Source organism: Protopterus annectens, chromosome 2.part1 (assembly GCF_019279795.1).
Source record: "Protopterus annectens isolate FY-2018-M chromosome 2.part1, PAN1.0, whole genome shotgun sequence".
NCBI classification, from domain to species: Eukaryota; Metazoa; Chordata; order Ceratodontiformes; family Protopteridae; genus Protopterus; species Protopterus annectens.
In genome coordinates, this window is record NC_056729.1 from 701699206 (window position 1) to 701719492 (window position 20287).

Here is a 20287-nt window from a genome sequence, read left to right on the forward strand (position 1 = left end):
ACCATCCTCATATGTGCCACTCACACACTAACCCTACATATACTGGGCTACTACACAGTGTGGTCCAATGCCTATCTGTGGTATGGGACATGTATGTGTTTGGCCCTACAAACATTTAAGCCGATAGGGTAACATACAGTGGTGCAGCATGTAACAATAGATAGACCAGGACCAAGAACAATGACATCTACCACAGTCTGTACACATGCCAAGGTACATATTAACAATACACACACTGTTGACAATCACCATGAATATACAGACCTCAGTACTGTACACACGACCACAGAATGTCCAAGTTATGTCATCAGATATAACCCCTACTATACATAACATGTGTAGCAGTCTGATATATCACTGGCTTGTTATCAGATATGATGTCAATAAATATGGTGTACAGCACACATGCACCTCTTGCTGCATGACATATGTACAAAGGTTGGCAGAGTTGTGGCTGGAGGCACAAACACAGGGCCATTACTGACATGTTGCTGTGATAACCTCATACATTTACTGTTGTAACAGGGTTTGTGGCAACATATGTCCTATGAGGGATATGAAGTCAGTAACTCTCACAGCTTTCACCATCTACAGACTGCAATCATCACACTACCTTCTGCAGTTCACAGATAGGTGCTCTGTGTGTAACACAAGAAACAAAAGGCACCACAGACTGCCCAGTCTGCAGATGACCCTACTGATGGTGGTTTCCTCATAAACATAGCACTGACATGACAGGTATTAAAACATGTAGGACAGCCATATCCACACACACCCTGTTAAACCAACATTACTCCAATTGCAGTATAGCGGTACTTACAGTCTGTAGTCAAGTCAGGCACCTCCACCTCCTGTGTGTTGGCCTGTTTCCACAGTGTATGTTGTTAGAGGTAAATCCCTAATCCATCTGTTATGCTGTTTGCCAAACAACAGATCTAGTTCCTGCTCACAGTTAATGAAACGTCCCACCACCAACATGATGTTCCTAGATATGGGAGTGTGTTTCCATGCAATTGGCTATGGGAATGGTACCACAGCTATTCCATATAAAATCAGCTAGAGGAGGGCTGCAATTCATTTAGAGGCCATCAGCTGATTTTGAGCATCACTTACGATACACATGCTGCTGCCTAAGCAAAGCAGGTGTAGGTCTCCACATCTGCCAGAGAGAGGGAGTGAGACAGGCAGACAGAGTCAAAGTAAAGTTAGGGAAGAGTGGGAGAGTAAAACTTAAGAATGCTTGTGTAACACACCTACCGGCACAGGATATCAAACCCCTGATGACTATCTAGTGCTATCGCATTTCTATGCAGTTATCAGATGCACCACATAGGTTGCATGTTGAGAAGCCATCAAAACATATATGTGATGGTGATTGGCATCTGCAACAGGGACATGGTAGCTATACGGTAGGCATAGTATGCATGCCTTTCTTCATGAACAGGTGCCAGTATCAACACAGCCACACTCTCACAGGGACACACATACATTGACACGCATGGCAGGGCCAGGAATACAACTCATCACTAGTGAGATTGCCACTGCACATTACTGTGCAAGTATCATATGCACCACAGGGGTCGCACAGAGGTTATATGGGCAAAGGGTATGTGGAAGTGTTTGATATTGGTCAGCATGCTTCAGTGCTTCAGTATGCCAATGGGGGTTGTAGTGACTGTGATCATACTCATCATACAACACACACACAAAGGGTGCCAGTACTGACATGGATGGGTGCAATGCTTCATGGGTGTGTAGTGTTCGACTGTGCCAGACAGCTATACAAGGCTAGGTAATGGGTATACCTTGGCATCAGCCCACATGACACTGGTCTGCATTGTGGCTCAGGGATGCAGTTTCAGGATTTGCCCACACAGGTAGATATTGTATTCACCATCCAGTCACCTGGGTGACTATTGTGTGTGGCCAATGCTGTGCATTGCTTGCCATGTATGTGTTCCTTAGTCCATGACATGGACGGTGTCTGGGATGTGCACACCTCCCACATGCATGTACAGTGACATGTGGAACTGTGCCTGGGGTTTCTGGCCTATGTTGTGTACACAGATTAACATCAGATGTGCCAGTCCTGGCCTCATGTGGTGGGAACTGGTAATGGACAGCAGGTTTACCCTGTACCTACATTGATAGCATGATACAAGCATTCCCTGGTGTCAGTGGCATCTGTCCATACAGGGCATGTTTTCAGGCATGGTATGTCCTTTGTGGGTCACATTTGATGGCACCACAGGTGTTGCAGGTGTCCAGTGGGGAACATGGGGAAGGTACACTGTCGGCATGTACGTGCCTATTGGACAGATGGACAGGGTGCCATGCCCTCTGTAGCCCAATGAAATCACACCATAGTTACTATCAGTGGGCAATATGCAGGGTACTATCAACATAGTGGCTGTTGCTTAGGCGTGTGTGTGTGTGTGTGTGTGTGTGTGTGTGTGTGTGTGTGTGTGTGTGTGTGTGTGTGTGTGTGTGTGTGTGTGTGTGTATGAGACATGGGTTGAGAGTGTTCTCTGGGTAATGCTAGGGTTGCTAACTTTGTTAAAGGCTTATGCCGTGGCGCTGGAGAAGAGAAGTCTATTACGAAAATAAATTCATTGGATTTACTGGCTGAGTCGGTTTTTGGATTATTGCTTCATTGTGTGGTGTCATTTGCTAACTTTGTTTGCCTAGCCTTGATGTCACATGTATGGGTATGGATTTGCACCCCAGCGTCTCAGCTATTTCACATCTGTTATCCCTGTACAGTGGACATTGTGATATATAAGAAATTTGTAAAATCCATTCCACATTGAGCCCAGTTGTTACACATTCACAACCACTTCCACAAAGGATACGAGTTACAAACACACACTTGTCATGTCTGAGATTAGAACTCCTACCTAATGAGCCTATTACACTACAGCACTGCTGCGGTAGCGCTGTCACCTCACAGTTAGACATTGCCCATTCGATTCTCAGTTAGAGCATCTGTGTTGGGCGTTCCTTCATTGAAGGTTGTGTGTTAGGCCCGACAAGCCAGCACGTAAAACTCTACTGCCAATAATTAACAGACCGGAGTTCCTCTGTGGCGACCCCAAACCGGGAAAAGCCGAAAGACACAAACTATGCAGTTCTAGGATGTAAGTGTAGCTAGCTCCTCACACAGACATTGAAACACAGGAAACATTCACAACTAACATGTGTGGGAATAGAACCCCTTCCAGGGTTCTCTATCACACTACAGCATGAAGCTGTTATAGGACACACCACGGTGGTTATTGGAGTATATCTTCCCCAAAGCTGTATTTCACAATGAATGACATCAGCAGGATTGCCAAAGTAGGGCATTTGAATTGTAATGAGTGTGGCTAGGCTAAAATGCATTGCTCTCTACACAGACAGAGACACACACGCACACACTTGGTTTGTCTGTGATTAGAATTCCTACCTAACTAGTTTATCACATTACAGCAGTGCGCAGTTACAGGACATGCCACAGAGATTACTGGGCTGTAGCTTTCCAAAAGGTGTATTTCACAGTATATGACATCAGCAGCCTTGACAGAGTAAGGTATTTGAATTGTAGTGAGTGTGACTAGCCTAAAAAGCATTGCTCTCTACACAGATGGTGACAGACACACACACAGTTGCCATGTCTAGGATTAGAACTCCTACTTAATTAGTTTATTACACTACAGCAGTACGCAGGCATAGGACGTGCTACGGAGATTATTAAGCTGCATCTTTCCAAATGGTGTATTTCACAGTGTATAACATCAGCAGCCTTGACAGAGTAAGGCATTTGAATTGTAATGAGTGTGACTAGCCTAAAAAGCATTGCTCTCTACACAGACAGTGACACCCCTCCCACACACACACACACACACTCACAGTTGCCATGTCTGGGATTAAAACTCCTACCTAACTATTTTAACACACTACAGTGGTACGCAGTTATAAGAAGTGCCACAGAGATTACTGGCATACACTTTTCACAAGGGTGTATTTCAAAGTGGATGACCTCAGCAGGCTTGTCTAGTACGGCTATGGGGAGGGCAGTGTATTTGCATGGGCCATAACTCATTCATCTAGAGGTTGACAGACCACCTGCGGGTGCATGCAGGGTTATATTCCACAGGTACGTGTATACAGCTGCTAGATGACTACTTCCTTGTACAGTCATGTTGCACAGCTAGCACTTACACCACATAGTCCTTCATGTTGACAGATACCAGTGGTTTAGGTCTATAGTGAGTGACATCTGAACCTCATGTGGTTGTAGCCATTTGGCTGTGTGCTGGGTGGGACAGGCCTCATAATGGATGGCCCCTTGTGACAGTCACTCTATTCCACACATCTGTGTACATCTACTTTTGGCTTATTATAGTATGTTGGTCTTGGATATATGCCTGTATTCCTATCCAGTGTGTGTGTGCAAAGCATGAGTGCTGCATACTGAGGAGTGTCTGCACTATGTATGGTCCACTGTTGTTTGCAGACATGGTCTTCATTTGTTTAAGTGTGTGAGCATGCCCAATATGCCCTTATGTACTGAATGTGTGGATCAATTCCAGGTAATTTGTACTGCAGTACAGACCTTTGTTTTGTACACCTATAGGTACCATACTGTTTCTACAGGGTATCCATCAGTCACTTGGCGATATGGGAACAAACTGTGCAGGGGATAGTGTGTACTGTAGGTGATTGTGTCTGTGCTGCTTCAGCTGCATGGTACTGCTGTTAGCAGAGATATGCAGACATGTGTACTGTTATACACAGTGATGTTTTCTGTCCTCATGTGCAGTCAATTGGACATTCTTGCTCACAGTCATGACTTGTGGGACAAGGGTGACTGCAGCTGTGTCTGGTATTGAGGGCCGACACCTACATATTCATGGTAAGTTATGCCATTCTGGAGGGGAAGTTGCAGGCACCTGGTGCTGGGTTTGTGTATCCAGTTCAGCACCTTGGTACAGTGCTGGCAGAGGATCTCATACTTGTCCACCCATCAACATGGCAGTATGGCCTTATCTTGTTGTGGCAATGCCTCACAGCTGTACAGATGTGCATATGTTAGCCAGAGGCAGGGGCCATGGCTCAGGACATTTACCCTATTGTGGTGTACGGGCAGGTGTGTAGCCACCCATTTATTTGTTTGCAGCCAGGGTTAGTGTGTGCACACAGCTTGGTGTCAGACTCTGCACATTCCATGCTGCCCATGCTTTCACACACACACCCCCCCCCTCTGTTATTCTAACCTCTTCCATACATTATGCATACATTCTGTGATACTTTCCCTAAGGGTATCACCACATCACAGGTGTGTGTTAGTGTTGATCCACAGTTCATGCAGTGGGACATGGTGGACATGTTACTGTGATTTGTCCACATGGCCTTGCATATGGATTAAATGGAGTGTGTTATGTTGTTATTTGGGTGTCCATGACATAACATGCATTGGCAGTACGTGTGAGACTTGGGCTTTGGCAGGCGCCTGTGGGGTATTAGGTGTTGATGCAGGCCAGATGTGGCAGGCCGTTGCATTCTGTCAGTCCTACAGTCCCAGACTACCATACAGTATATTCCCCTGGGGTAACAGGGTAGATGTGATAGTTGTTCATGCCAAAACCTTCTATCAGTCTTGATCAGGTGGTGTGGATGCTGGCAGGGTGCTACCTACACCTAGGGACACATCTGCATGGGACACCTGCACTGCATGCTGCAGTCTTCCACTATTGCCATATACAGCTGGGGGTCATACTGTATCCATTCCCCACAGCAGGGATATTGCCAGAGATGTGCCTGTGGGTGGTGTTTGTGTGGCTGGGTGCATGTGCGCTATGGACACTACTTGCATCTGACACACAGATATACGTGGGGCATTACAGTTTTGCTGGCATGTGCGGGTACATGAGCTGATTCCCAATACGTCAGTCCTACCTCCTTTGTGATCTTCAGGTGTTCAGGCAGAGATCACCGGTATCCCCTACAACAGGTCCTGCTACTATGATGCATACCTATATGTACAAATCCAAGGGTGTCACCATTTCACAGTGACACAATATATACTGTAGGTCTGGGGTACATTCCCCTGTCTACTGCTTGGATATCTAGCCCAACAGCCATGCCATGTCAGTCTTTCAGATGGTGACACATATTACCACCATACATTTACAATGGCTTACTGCTAGCCTGTGCTATACTGGTGAGGATTGTCTTTGGCACTGCAGTCATAAGGGCTTGTCCCTGTTATCAGCAGTAGTGGGCAATGGCCACCAGGTCTTACCTCAACATGCATACATACTGACCACTCTCACACATTTTGAAACACACACCATCCTAACACACAGAAGACCTGCACATTGTGCAAATGCTACAATCTATTCTGCTACCTTGGCTACCTCTGGCCTTCTGTGCTCCACTCATATTATACCTATTCATACATGTTACTACATTTCAACACAGGATTGGGGGGGCACACCTCACTGTTTCTACATTTCTACACATGACTGGGGGGGCACACCTTACTGTTTCTACATATCTACATAGGATGGCGGGTACACCTGGCACATGCACACATTTGCTATGACTGTAGTGGTATGTCAGGTACTCCATTTCATTCTGTATTCTAACCTATCATATCATCTAGAGACATATCAGTGTACTACAGGTCTTAGCTTTGGTTGCCCTACATATTAGTGTCTGACTTCCTACCCTTCAGAACTAACATCCCACTGCCTGACCTGCTGTAGTCTGTCTGTGTAGGCCTGGGTGGGGGGGGTTACCCATAGGCATCATTCAGAGGCCATAGCACAGGCTCTGTTTGGGTTTGTCTACACCTGTACTGCTGGCTGAGACTGTTGTTGGGTATGTGAACCTCCCTGACTGGCATGTGTGAGTCATATGGACACACATGTCACCCAGCACATTTCCTGCAGTGGGTTTGTCACCCTGTGTAGTACTGATAACTGTGGTGACTCCAGTATGTGTTACAGATGTCATGATGCCACTATGGGTGTCTACTATCTGCTGCCATAACATTCAGCTACCCAGTTACCTTGCATGCTCACATCCATACCATAGATACAAGTAACGGCACATTCTACTCCATTTGGCAAATGGTAGGTTGACTGACTTACCTTGTGTGTGTGCCAGGATTGAGGATGGTGCTGGAGGGTTGCTTATGTCGGACGCACATAGTATACTCCCTATACATGGTTGAGCAAAGGTAGTGCCATGTCTGTCATCCCTTTTACTGTATGTGCAAGTCAGAGAGAGAGGTGTAATTCCCTGGGTCCCTACTGTGTCAGTGTATGTGCTATGTGTTGTCTCTTTGCTACAGCCTCGGCATACTGGGCACATCTCCATCTGTCTACTGGGGCAGGCTCAGGTTGTTCCTCCTCTGAGTCACTCTGTGCCTGTGCAGGCTTTGGCATTGGTAGGGGGCTGTGTGGCCCTGCCCCATGCTGTTCCTGTTGCAGCTGTTTCTGCAGGATCATATTGTTTAGCATGGCACATACCATAACAATTTGGGTACATGTAGCTGATGAGTACTGTAACGCTCCATCGGATGTGTCCAGACACTGGAACTGTGACTTGAGCAACCCAAACACATGCTCTATTACAAGTCTGGTCTGTGCGTGTGCCTCATTATGGTGTTATTGTTCAGGTGTGTATGCATTTCTGGTGGGTGTCATCAGCCACGCCTCCAGTGTGTAATCATCATCCCCCACTAGGTGACCATAGGGGATGTCCCCATTGGCAAATCTCTGGTACAGCTGCATCAGATGCCATATGTGGGAAATGTGACAGCTTCCAGGGCAGCCAGCACACACATTCATTATAATGCCCTGGGTATCGCATGCAACCTGGCATTTGATGGGGGGGAGGCCCCTGCGGTTGATGTAGGCCCTACCCTGATCACCGGGTGGTGCTTTGATACATATATGCATGCAGTCTATAGCACCCACTACCTCAGGATATTCTGCTATTTGGTGGAAGAGATGCATATTGCTGGCCAACACCTCACGGGTGTTGAGGAAATATACGTGCTCACTGGCATGTGCTGACATGGCATCCAGGAACTGGTGGAATACTCTGGATGCTGATGCCTGTAAGATCCCCATGATATCCCCAGTTGAGCTTTGGGTGTTACCTGTGGCTAGTATTCCTAGGCCTACACATACCTTGGTATCCACTGGGATGGGTTCCCCTAGGTCAGTTCAGTGTGTCATGTGTGGCCGGCACAGCTCAACAATTTGCTGTAGGAGGTCCCTGTCCACCCTATAGCGCTCCACTATCTCCAGTTCATGTAGCCCCTGGTAGGTTACCCTGGGTCTGTACACTCTTCTCCATCTCCTCACTGTGGGTTGATCAGCAGCATTCACATCATCACCACCCTCAGCATCTTGCACATGTTTTTCTATGTTGCCTGCTGCAGCCCCTATCATTTTGTAGTTTTGTTTGTTGAAAGTTCACTGCTTGTATACACCGGTGATGTAGAGTATGGGAAAAATCAGAGGGGAAGGTCTTTGCATAGTTTATAATAGTGTTCTGGGCTGGGTTGGTCTGCTGGCTGTGTAATTGGATGATTCTGAAACATTTCACCTGCCAGCCATGCTAGTTCTCCTTGATTACCTTCCTCCTGCTGTTTTCCCTTCCCATTGCCTTCCTGTTTAAGCTTGGGGGCATGCAGCACAAACAGAGTGCTCAAATGTGCACAGGCCTGCTATTTCCTGGTTTAATTTTTGCTTTCTTCCTTTAAAACCCAGTGTGCAGCACACACACCTGCTTAGGCAATGTAAAGAGTGCTGGGCAGATTCAGACACACTCCCTTGCTTCGTTGTGATTAGCTAGGAGCAAACCCAAGCCACAATGCTCCAATCTGCTTACAGTATGCCTGACACCCCCCCCCTATGATGTCAGCTACCTCTTAGGCTTGCACCAAGCTATTCCTACTCTTACACTGTTGGGACCTGACTAGCATGCTGGGGAAAACTGGGATTCACTATCATTCCCCTCATTTGTATAGAATACCCTGCTAATGCATAGTTACATGGCTCACACTGAGCCTCCCCCCCCCTTAGCAACCACTACTCACTGACCATGTTGTCTTCTGCCTGCCATTGACTTGCATGACAGAATACTGATTTTGGTTAGAATGCTTATTTTAGGTTTATTTTATTATTTTCCCCCCGATCCCCTTTGTGCGCTGCTGCCCTACGCTTAAACAGCCAAGACTGGCTAAAAATAAATAAAAGTTGATTCTTGTATTTTTTTGGCTGTTTGCAATGCCAATAGCCTTATACTTGGCCATTGGCATGCTTCCTGACTGATATGCAGCCTTTATATGAAGCTTCTTTTTGGATTTTGCAGAAATATACTCGGTTCTTAACCGAGTACATTTCTGCAGATTGCACTAGTCCTGCACGGCCAGTTTCAAGCTCCTGGATTGCAAATACACCTCATGTGCATGGATTTCTCCAGCAAATGGGGTGATTTGAATTCAGGGACTTAGTCTGTGCAGGACTAGTGCAGGAGTGCTCGTGCACACCACTGCAGGCAGTTCCTGGATCGCACGGCAGACACATTGCCTGCTAGAGCTTCTGCACTGATCCTGCACACCATCTAAGGCATACAGAATTCAGGGGAAGGTCTCTATGGCAGTACATTAAAGGATGGAAAGGTTTTTAACTAGATGATTTATGGAAGAATATTCCCTTAGTAATTTTATATTCATTTCAGAATTTAGATGGTTATTTCTGAGCCAGGAAATTAATTTCTGAAAGTTTTGAAGTTTAATCTTAATAGTGAGTTGTGAAGTAACACATCTAAGGCTCAGTAGATTATCAATGTACAGGATGAGGCTGGTAGACAAAGGTGAGTTGGAAAAGAGTTTATAAAGACAAACATGAAGTAGAAGAGAGTTTATGAAGATAAACAAGAAACACTCCTGTAAACTGACTCCAATACCCAGAACACCCAGACAAAAACGAGAGTTCCACTTTGCAATTTATTAATAAAAATGTGCAGCAAATAGTTCTTGTAAAAACAATTCACTGTAATGATGTGGTAGTTCATAAAACCAGTAAAATAAAGACAATCCACAGCATTAGTATTCCACACAGAAGATAAGGTAAGCACTTTCATCTGATCTAGTCACAGACTTTATCAAAACCACGGAAATGCATTGTATCATGGTTTAAACAGTTGTAATTTCCTGGCTTAATTAACATTTTAAAGCAATGGAGTAAACAGTTGCTGTAAAGAAAATACATAAAATTATGTAAAATTATACAAGTTGTATATCAGTCTTCCAACATACTTAATAAATAAAAAATAAAAAAATAATAATTATTCAATAAACTGTTTTTTATAACTTAAGTGCCCTTTGCTTCAATACTGGTGCCAAGGATGAATGGTCATTGATACCAGGGGGTTGGTTGGTGTTTAATGACAATTGCCACTTCAATTCCCTTCTTCCTATTTCATTACACCAATCACCTCCCCTCACACTGTATCTAACCACTTCTAGAATCCCAAACGTGTGTCCTTTAAAATTAGTGCATTTCTGTGCATGTTTGTATAAGGCATTATTTTTGTTATGGGTTTTGCATATAAGAGTTCATAAATCATTTTTCTCAGGGGTCTTTCTGTTTTCCTTACATAAAACATATTACACCCCTGGCAAACACTCACATAAACCAAACCCCTAGTTTGGCAATTCCCCCCTACCAAATATAATCTCTGCGGGGGTCCCCTATCCAAATCTCCATACTTTCCAAAATGTATGGACACTGGTTACATCTGCCACATCTCTTAGTTCTCCTTTTTTCAACCATGTGTAAAAGGGGGTGTTCCAACAGGTGTTGCATGTTATGTCCTAGCTTGTACAAGAATAATTGTCCTTTACCCAGGGAATTGATCAGATCCTCATCACCTTCCAAGGTAACCCAATTTTTGTTAAGAATACCCTGTACCTTATGACCAAAGGAGCCATAGTGTGTAACCATAGACTATGAATGAATACTACTAATCACCAAACAGGGTTGCTTTTTACCTGATTGGGGTTGCCCCAACAAAGAGGTGTATCTAGTACCCCATCCATTCAAGATGTCCATACCCAAGTCACGGACCCAGTCCTCCAGGTAACCCCTGTCAGTAAACATTTATATTAATTGGCCTAATTCTCTCTTCAAACTGTCTTGAGTTGAGCACATTCTGCCCCCCCCCCTAATCATTTATCCTCTCACTAAGTTCTTTTTAACATTGAATGGGTTCCTCTCACTAAGTTCTTTTTAGCATACAAATTTTTAATAACTGGGGTTACCCAGAGGACTGGGTCCATGACTTGGATATGGACATTTTGAATGGATGGGGTACTAGATAAACCCCTTTGTTGGGGCAAACCTAGTTGGGTAAAAAGCAACCCTCTTTGGTGATTAGTAGTATTCATTCATATTCTATGGTTATACACTATGGCTCCTTTGGTCATAAGGTACAGGGTATTCTTAACAAAAAATGGGTCATCTTGGAAGGTGATGAGGATCTGATCAATTCCCTGGGTAAAGGATGATTATTCTTGTACAAGCTAGGACACAACAGGCAACACCTGTTGGAACACCCCCTTTTACACGTGGTTGAAAAAAGGAGAACTAAGAGATGTGGCAGATGTAACCAGTGTCCATACATTTTGGAAAATACGGAGAGTTGGATAGGGGACCCCCGCAGAGATTATATTTGGTAGGGGGGAATTGCCAAACTAGGGGTTTGGTTAATGTGAGTGTTTCCAGGGGTGTAATATGTTTTACATAGGTAAAACAGAAAGATCCCTGAGAAAAAGGATTTATGAACACTTATATGCAATGGAAACCCATAACAACAATGACGCCTTATACAAACATGCACAGAAATGTACTAATTTTAAAGTACACAAGTTTGGGATTCTAGAAGTGGTTTAATTATAGTGAGATTAGTAGGGATTGGTGCAATGAAATAGGAAGAAGGGAACTGAAGTGGCAATTGTCATTAAATACCAACCAACCCCCCTGGTATCAACGACCATTTATCCTTGGTGCCAGTATTAAAGCAAAGGGCACTTAAGTCATAAAAAGCAGTTTGTTGAATAATTATTATTTTTTTTTTTATTTATTAAATATGTTGGAAGACTGATATATACGTTGTATAATTTTACCTAATTTTATGTATTTTCTTTATAGCAACATTTTACCTCGTTGCTTTAAAATGTCAATTAAGCCAGGACATGACGACTATTTAAACCACGATACAATGCATCTCTGTGGTTTTGATAAAGTCTGTGACTAGATCAGATGAAAGCGCTTACCTTATCTTCTGTGTGGAATACTAATGCTGTGGATTGTCTTTATTTCACTGGTTTTATGAACTACCACATCATTATGGTGTATTGTTTTTACAAGAACTATTTGCTGCACATTTTTATTAATAAATTGCAGAGTGGAACTTTTGTTTTTATGTGGGTGTTCTGGGTATTGGAGTCAGTTTACAGGAGTGTTTCTTGTTCATTGTTGGTTTTTACTTCTGCACGCTCATTTTTTATTTGCACTTTGTGAAGATAGTAAGATACACTGGGCTCAGGACTGAGCCTTGAGGAACACAAAAGGTTAAGGAAGTAAAACAGTAAAGTGTGGCTCTTAGACTGATCTTAGACTGTCTATAGTAAATATAAAGGCTGAAGCAGAAAACAGATATGGGTGAAAATAGAGTAGATGTTAGGGAGATCATGATTACCTAGATCAACAGCTTTCGTAAGCTTGATAAATAGAGTTCTGGCTAACAGATCATCATCCAATGCAGTAAGGAATCTTATTAAGGATGAAAAGGGCAAAGGAGCTACTTCTGCCTGGGAGAAAATCATGCTGGTACGTTGACAAGATATTATACTTATCTGAATATTCCAAGGCTTGTTGATAAATGGCTGTTTCAAGTTTAGGAACTGTAGGAAGAAGGTAGATTGATCTGTAGTTGGAGGGGGGATTCGGGGAAGTATTTTCTGAGAGCAGGAAGACAAATACCTCAAGTCACAGGGAAACAAGTGGACACTGGAAAACAGGAAAAGAAAGAAAGAAAGAAAGAAAGAAATGACAGATTAAATAGAGTGACTCTGTATTCCCTTGCATTAAGTATAATTTTTAGCCATGCCATGCAGAGGAGAAAGCTTCTTGTAGTACCATTTTGAACATTAATATTACAGCTCTGAAGTTATACATTTTTATAGCCAGGGAACAGTTACTGTACTATGCAAAAATGTCAACCCATCACTGTATTTGTCTGACCTCAGAGTAATGATAGTAAGATTCGGTCCACTGGGTGCAGGGATGCTTACCCCTTGCAAAGAGTGATTAAAATGTTGTGCCTTAATGACATGATAGTTTAGGCTATTGTGCAGTAATGTTTGCAATGATAATGGAGAGCTGTGCTTTAGACACATTCAGCAGACATTAACAAAGGTTCATAGGTTCATAGGTTTATACTAGGCTATCTGCCCGAGGGCATTTACAAGCCTAGCCCATAGTTTTGTGGCTTACGCCACCCCTTTAGTATGGGGCACTATACCCATTATTTTGCTGTGCCTCTGTCGAGCAGTGACACTGAGGTAATCCCTGGGGTATATCTGCGATCTCCCATCCATTGGTCAAGATTTCTCTTGAACAAGGCCAGCGAGGTGCTCTGCCTCACATATACCGGGATTTTGTTCCACAGCATAGGGAGTCTTTGGGTGATGAATCTATCCCTCCAGCACGTCCTATTAATAGCCGTGTCGAGGTTTAAGTCTCCCACCCTTGTGGCTCTGATGGATCTAGATTTATTGAGGTGAAGCATATTCATCAAATCTGGGTTTGACATGGCCTTGTATGTCAGGCACAGGTCACCTCTGAGCAAGCGGTGGCGACTGAATAGAGCTGAAGTTCTTTCAGTCGGGCAGCATAGGACAGATTTTTGAGACCCTTTATCCTTTTGGTGAGGAACTTTTGTGGCCTCTCTAGCTGCTGCAAGTGTCGGGTCAGATACATTCCAAATGGGGCATTGTACTCAATCATTGGTCTGATGAGTGATGAGTATAGGGAAACTATGACCTCCCTTGATCTAGATGTGAATCCCTTCATGATATGGTGGGCAATGTAGAAGGTCTTCCTAACTACTTTAGCTACATGGGTGTCGAATGACAGGCTACTGTCAACCTGGGTCCCCAGGTCCCTAATAACTTCTTCTGTGCTCAGTGGATTGCCACCTATATGGTAGCTAGGGGTAACCTTGTTTTTCCCGAAGGGTATGACTATGCATTTTTTGGCATTTAACTTTAGGCTATGGCTCTGGCACCAGTTATCCATTTCTGTGAGACCCTTCTGAAGGATATCTGTGTCAGATGTGTTTTCAACTACGGCGCCCAGTTTGCAGTCATCTGCAAACTTTGTCAGCCATAACCCTCCTGTGTTTGCTTGTACTTCGGAGAAGTAGATGCCAAACAAGAGTGGGCCCAGGACTGAGCCCTGTGGGACACCACTTGTGACAGGCTTAGAGTCTGACATGGCGCCAGCAACTCTGACCCTGTGGGTTCTGTCACTCAGCCAGTTTGCAACCCATCTTGTGATGTATGGGTTAACATTTAAGCTGATGAGTTTTTCAATGATACCCGAGTGGGGTATTGTATCGAAGCTTTCGCCAGATCGAGGTAGGCTGTATGGACTGCCTTTCCCTCATCAATGGCTTTTGTGACTGTTTCGAAAAAGTCAACCAAGTTTAAAAGGCATGATCTGCCTTTGACAAAGCCAAACTGGGTTGGATCCAAAGTCTGCAAATTCCCTATGTCTTTATTTATGAGATCCATTATGATCCTCTCCATGGCTTTGCAGATAAGGCTTGTCAAGCTAATGGGCCGGTAATTTCCAGGGTCAGTGGAGGCACCGCCTTTATGAAGTGGGACCACTGTCGCAGTGCGCCACTCCCTGGGTACGTATCCAGAGGTGAGACTATGATTAAACAGCTGTCCTAGCTGTGGGTTTAATTCCTCGTTGAGTTCATGGAGCACACAGCTGGGGACACCATCAGGTCCCATGGATGCTGTGTTTTTTGATTTGGAGAGAGCAGGTCTTACTTGGGTGTTAGAGATGTTTGGGGGGCTGCAATCGTTTGGTATAGATATCTCTCCTTTTGGGGGGAGGGGGGGAGAAGTTTGCACTGAACCTGTCAGCCAGTATGTTGGCAATGTCTGTAGGATCAGTAATCTTCACATCATTTTGAACTAGTTCTGAGCATATCTGTGAGTTTCCTCCCAGGTTTCTAACATAGCTAAAGAAGGCCTTATGATTGTCTTTTGAGTCTTTAGCTATTTTTCTCTCAAAGTTTGCTTTGGATGATTTTATGAGAGCTCTTAGTTATTTACTTGTAGTGATCAAAGGTGTCTTACCTTTTAAGGATTTTGCTCTATCTTGTAGTAGCTTCCTCCTTTTGTTGTAGAGTTTCTGAGCAGATACAAAGAAGCATTCAGATGGAGACAATGGAGACACTGTAGCCATACCTCTCAACCTACAGACACTGGAAATAGGAACAAGAATATCCATCTGAAAATCTGGGCATATAATTAGTATAACATTTAGATGACAAGAGCACATAACTCTTCTTGCTTCCAGTAAGAATGTAGAGTACTGCTCAGAAACACGTTTGAAAAACAGAATCATAGGCAATATATAAGCAAATTATCAAAGTGATAATGTTAAATCTATATAGTTTAATGAACTGTATTGCAAACATCTACTTCACAAGGCCATTTATTTTTGCCTAAGCAAAAAAGGGAGATGTTAGTTATGGGTCCTCTTTGTTTACATTATTGTTGCCAGTAGTATTTTGGTCATGTAATGCTTTTTTGTGTGCTAGGCAGCTTTAAAAATCACATGTGATGAAGGAGATTTAGAAAATTGTGAGAAAGTGTAAATCAAGCCTGAAAATAGGAGCGTACTTCAAAAATAGAAATATTCCTCCAAAGTAGGGATAGCTGAGAGGTCTGATTGCAACCAGGATATATTTGCAGTTGTTTATCTAGGTATGCGGCTATCCCACAACTAGTTTCCCCTTCTCTTACATTTAAGTTATGTTTCTTTTCCCAAATGTTTCTCAGCTATCGCATTACATCAGGGGTGGGGTGGGGTTCTACATGTGGTACACCCATTCAGTAATATAAAGTTTCTTCTTGGATATGAAACTTATATTGTCAGTCGAGCCTCTTCTACCCTAACCTGTTCTTCCTTTTGCACTCCATATGCCTTACTATTGCATTTAGGATTTTGTAGACTTAGATCATAAGAACATAGGAACCTAAGAATAATACTAAGTGAGTGATCATAAGCACCATGAGATGCCTAGCCATATCTAGCCATATACATATTTAAGTAGGCACACTTAAAACTTCACACCTTTCTTTTTAGGCACTTAATAGTGTTCACATCCCAAACTGAGCAGGGTTGTACAAGACAGTCCTGGTGTAAATTTATGTCTATACATCCAGTCAGCAAGACTAGCCTTAAAGTTGTCAAAAATAGTACTTTGAACTATAATAGCAACTTATTCCATAGGCTGGGAATATTTAGAGTTAGGAACCTACTCATCCAGTGAGTCTTATTTATTTGTTGGCTTAGATGTAGGTCTCTAGTGTGTGTGTGTGTGTGTGTGTGTGTGTGTGTGTGTGTGTGTGTGTGTGTGTGTGTGTGTGTGTATTTGTAGTGTCATGGGATGTGCAGTGAAACAATACCTCTGTGTCACAACTAGTTAATGCATTCAGCTGTTAACTAAAAGGTTGGTGGTTCAAGCCCACTGAGGAATGATGCTTCTGCACCATCTACAGACCTATAAGTCTCCTGCCGTCTGTGCCTGTTTTTACTTTTCCAGCTGTGTCTCCTCAAAAATTAACCTATCCAACACCTTTCTGGATAGTTATTACCCTGCTGATCTCTGACCAATGCTAAAGGTGGTCCGGTGCATAGAAGCCTGAAACAGCATGACAATGACATTGCCATCTAAGTTTGTACTTATGCTTTAAACAACTGATGTAGCCTTTTTGTTAACTTACATTGTAAAACCCATAATGATCACACCACCAGAGACGCCCTGCAGATTATCCCTCCAGTTCCCCTAGTTTTCATCCTTTTCTCCCCATATCTCTCACTTGGTGTAGTTGCATCTCCCATTCCCACTCAGCCCCTATTGTCCTTCTACACCTTTCACCATCCACTTCTACCTCTCTATTGTTAGCGTCTTTTCATAGCCACTCATAAAGTTTTAAGTTTGCAAACTCAAAATTCTATAGCCTCTGCCAGACTCTCTACATTAATTGGACTGTAAATTTTAGAAACTTGTACAGCGCTGTGAGCTATTGCAGAAGTAGCATCTTTTCTCTATATTCTACATTATTTTTACACTTTAAAACTTTTCCTTAAGTGTAAAGGTACATCCTCTAACTAGTTTAAAGTGGCTGATTGTATCTGTTTGGCAGGCATTCTACCTGGGGTTAGCCCCTCTCTGTTTCACCCTCACTTTGCTGGGGCTCACTCCACTCCCCTACCCTACCCCTATTTCCACCCAGTTACATTAGGTTTATACCTAACCACACCACACCCATTCTACCACTAGCCAACCATAGACAGCTCTCCTTAGTCTCCTCCCTCCCTCACACCTCTGCCCAACCCATATACAACCTACCACTGTGTCTCTCTTCTTCTCCCTACTAACCAGTACTCTACTTTTACACCTTCTCTACTTCATGCATAACTCCACCTCCCTCCACACATTCACTATCAATCACCTCCACTCACCTACTCTCCCTCTGTCCTCCACCAACAGACACACCCACACATATGCCGATATTAGCTCACATCTCTACAACATGCCTATCTCTCTCCTCTTACCTTTTAAACACTTGCCCACTCACTGTACAAATCCTTCTACTCCCATATATATAAAATTGACAAATAAACTCAGAAAACTCCTTCTATGCAATAAAACACAAATTAAACTCCAGGCTGACATCGACCCCAACCCATGACCACCCCCGCCCCCATCTTGCCTAGCTAACTCCCCTCCCTGCCCTCCACCAACACCTAATCACCATACTACTAAACACCACCCTTCCCCCACTTCCAAACAAATACTGACACTGACCTTCTCTTTATCAACTTTAACCTCCGTAGTATTGTAAGTAAAATTATTGACTTCCATGCTACCCTTATCACCTACTTACCAGACATTACTGGAATTACAGAAACTTGGTTACAGCCTCATATTAAAGACAAAATTACACTATACATAATTACAACCAGTTACAACATCATAAGGTTAGGCAGACCAAACAAAAGGGACAGTGGAGTTGCCATTATGTATAAAGACACACTCAAACTTAAACAATTGAGCTGTGCCCCTCCTGATCTACCTGACTCAGAAATCCTAACAACACACCTAGTAATTAACCCTAACAAAACTATTATTATCATAACCACCTACCTCCCCCAAGGCAATAGCCTATCCACCATTGAAAATCTACTCTTGTGGAAATCATCAAATTTTAACCAGGAAGCTATTATCCTAGGTGACTTCAACCTGTATTGGCACTCCTGTAGCTCCAAACCCCCTTCCAATTTCCTAAACCTCTTCAACTTCACCCAAACCATATCCTGTCCAACCCGGATAGATAAACACTCAAAAAGGCAATCCACACTGGATTGGATACTAACCAACAAACCCAATCTAAGTTACTTAGTAGGCTGCCTCTCAGACAACCTCAGTGACCACTCACTTATCTTCCTATACAGAAAACAAATTCAGACACAAATCTACACAATATATAAGTTTATCCGAAACAAGAAAACTTTCTCCTCCTCCACTTTCCACCTACTACTTCAACAAAGTAACTGGTCCCCTGTTAAAAACCTCCCACTTGATCAGGCTGTGCAGTACTTCAATTATACATTCATAAAAACACTAAATAATGTAGCACCTGCAAGAAAAATAAGAGCTAAACCTAAACACATACCCTGGCAAACAAAATATATCAAAGCACTATTGAAATGTAGAGACAGGACATGGTTAGCTTACCACACCACCAAAGATAAAACAAAACTCACAACATATCAACAGCTCTGAAACCAGGCTAACAAACAAATAAAGTCAGACAAGCAAAACTACTTCCTATCATGTCAACAAATCCACCAAAACAATCTCAAAAAATTTTGGCAAAACATTAATAATCTTCTCAACTCATGTTTTTCCCCAATCCCCCACCAGCCACCTCTAATGTAACAGACCCAATAGCTACACAGATTAACACCCACTTTATAAACACAGTTACATCACTCCTTGGTAATTAGACTAATGGACTTTTCACAGTACCCTTCCCCTTTTGAGATTCCCCAATCCCTTCTCTTTTACCACAACCCAAACTAGCTACATAAAAACACTCCTTTCCAAACTCAGACCCTGCTGTCTAGCAGCAGACCAACTACCCAATGAATTCCTTAAAATTGTCACCCCCCTCAATTGCTTATCCTGTATCAATCCTGATCAACTGCTAAATCACAGGAAAATATCTCCTCTACCTGTGGAAAATATCTCACATAATTTCCCTACACAAAGGAGGTCCCTCTAAAGAACTTACAGATTATCAACCTATCACCATCCTCTCCCCACTAACTAAAATCTTAAAAAAATGCATTCACTCCCAACTTCTTACCCACCTTTTCAATCACAACCTCCTCTCTCTCTCTCAACATGGCTTTAGGCCAAAACATAGTACCAGCACTGACCTACTGTCTTTTACCAACACCATCCAAGGCCTCATAAATGAAGGCCAAATTGTCTTCTCCATATTCCTGGATATTACAAAAGCTTTTGACACTGTTTCCCACCAAATCCTACTCAAAAAACTGTCAACTTCCAGCCACCTGGTATTTAGTATAATGTTTAGCCATGCCATGCAGAGGAGAAAGCCTCTTGTACCACCATTCTGTACATTAATATTACAGCTCTGAGGTTATGCATTTTTATAGCCACGGAACAGTTACTGTACTATGCAAAAATGTCAACCCATTACTATATTCATTTGACCACAGAGTAATGGTAGTAAGATTTGGTCCATTAGGTGCAGGGGAAGCTTATCTCTTGCAAAGAATGATTAAAAGTTTGTATTGTAATGACATGATAGTTTAGGCTATTGTGCAGTAATGTTTGCAATCACAATGGGGAGCTGTGCTTTAGACAGATTTAGCAG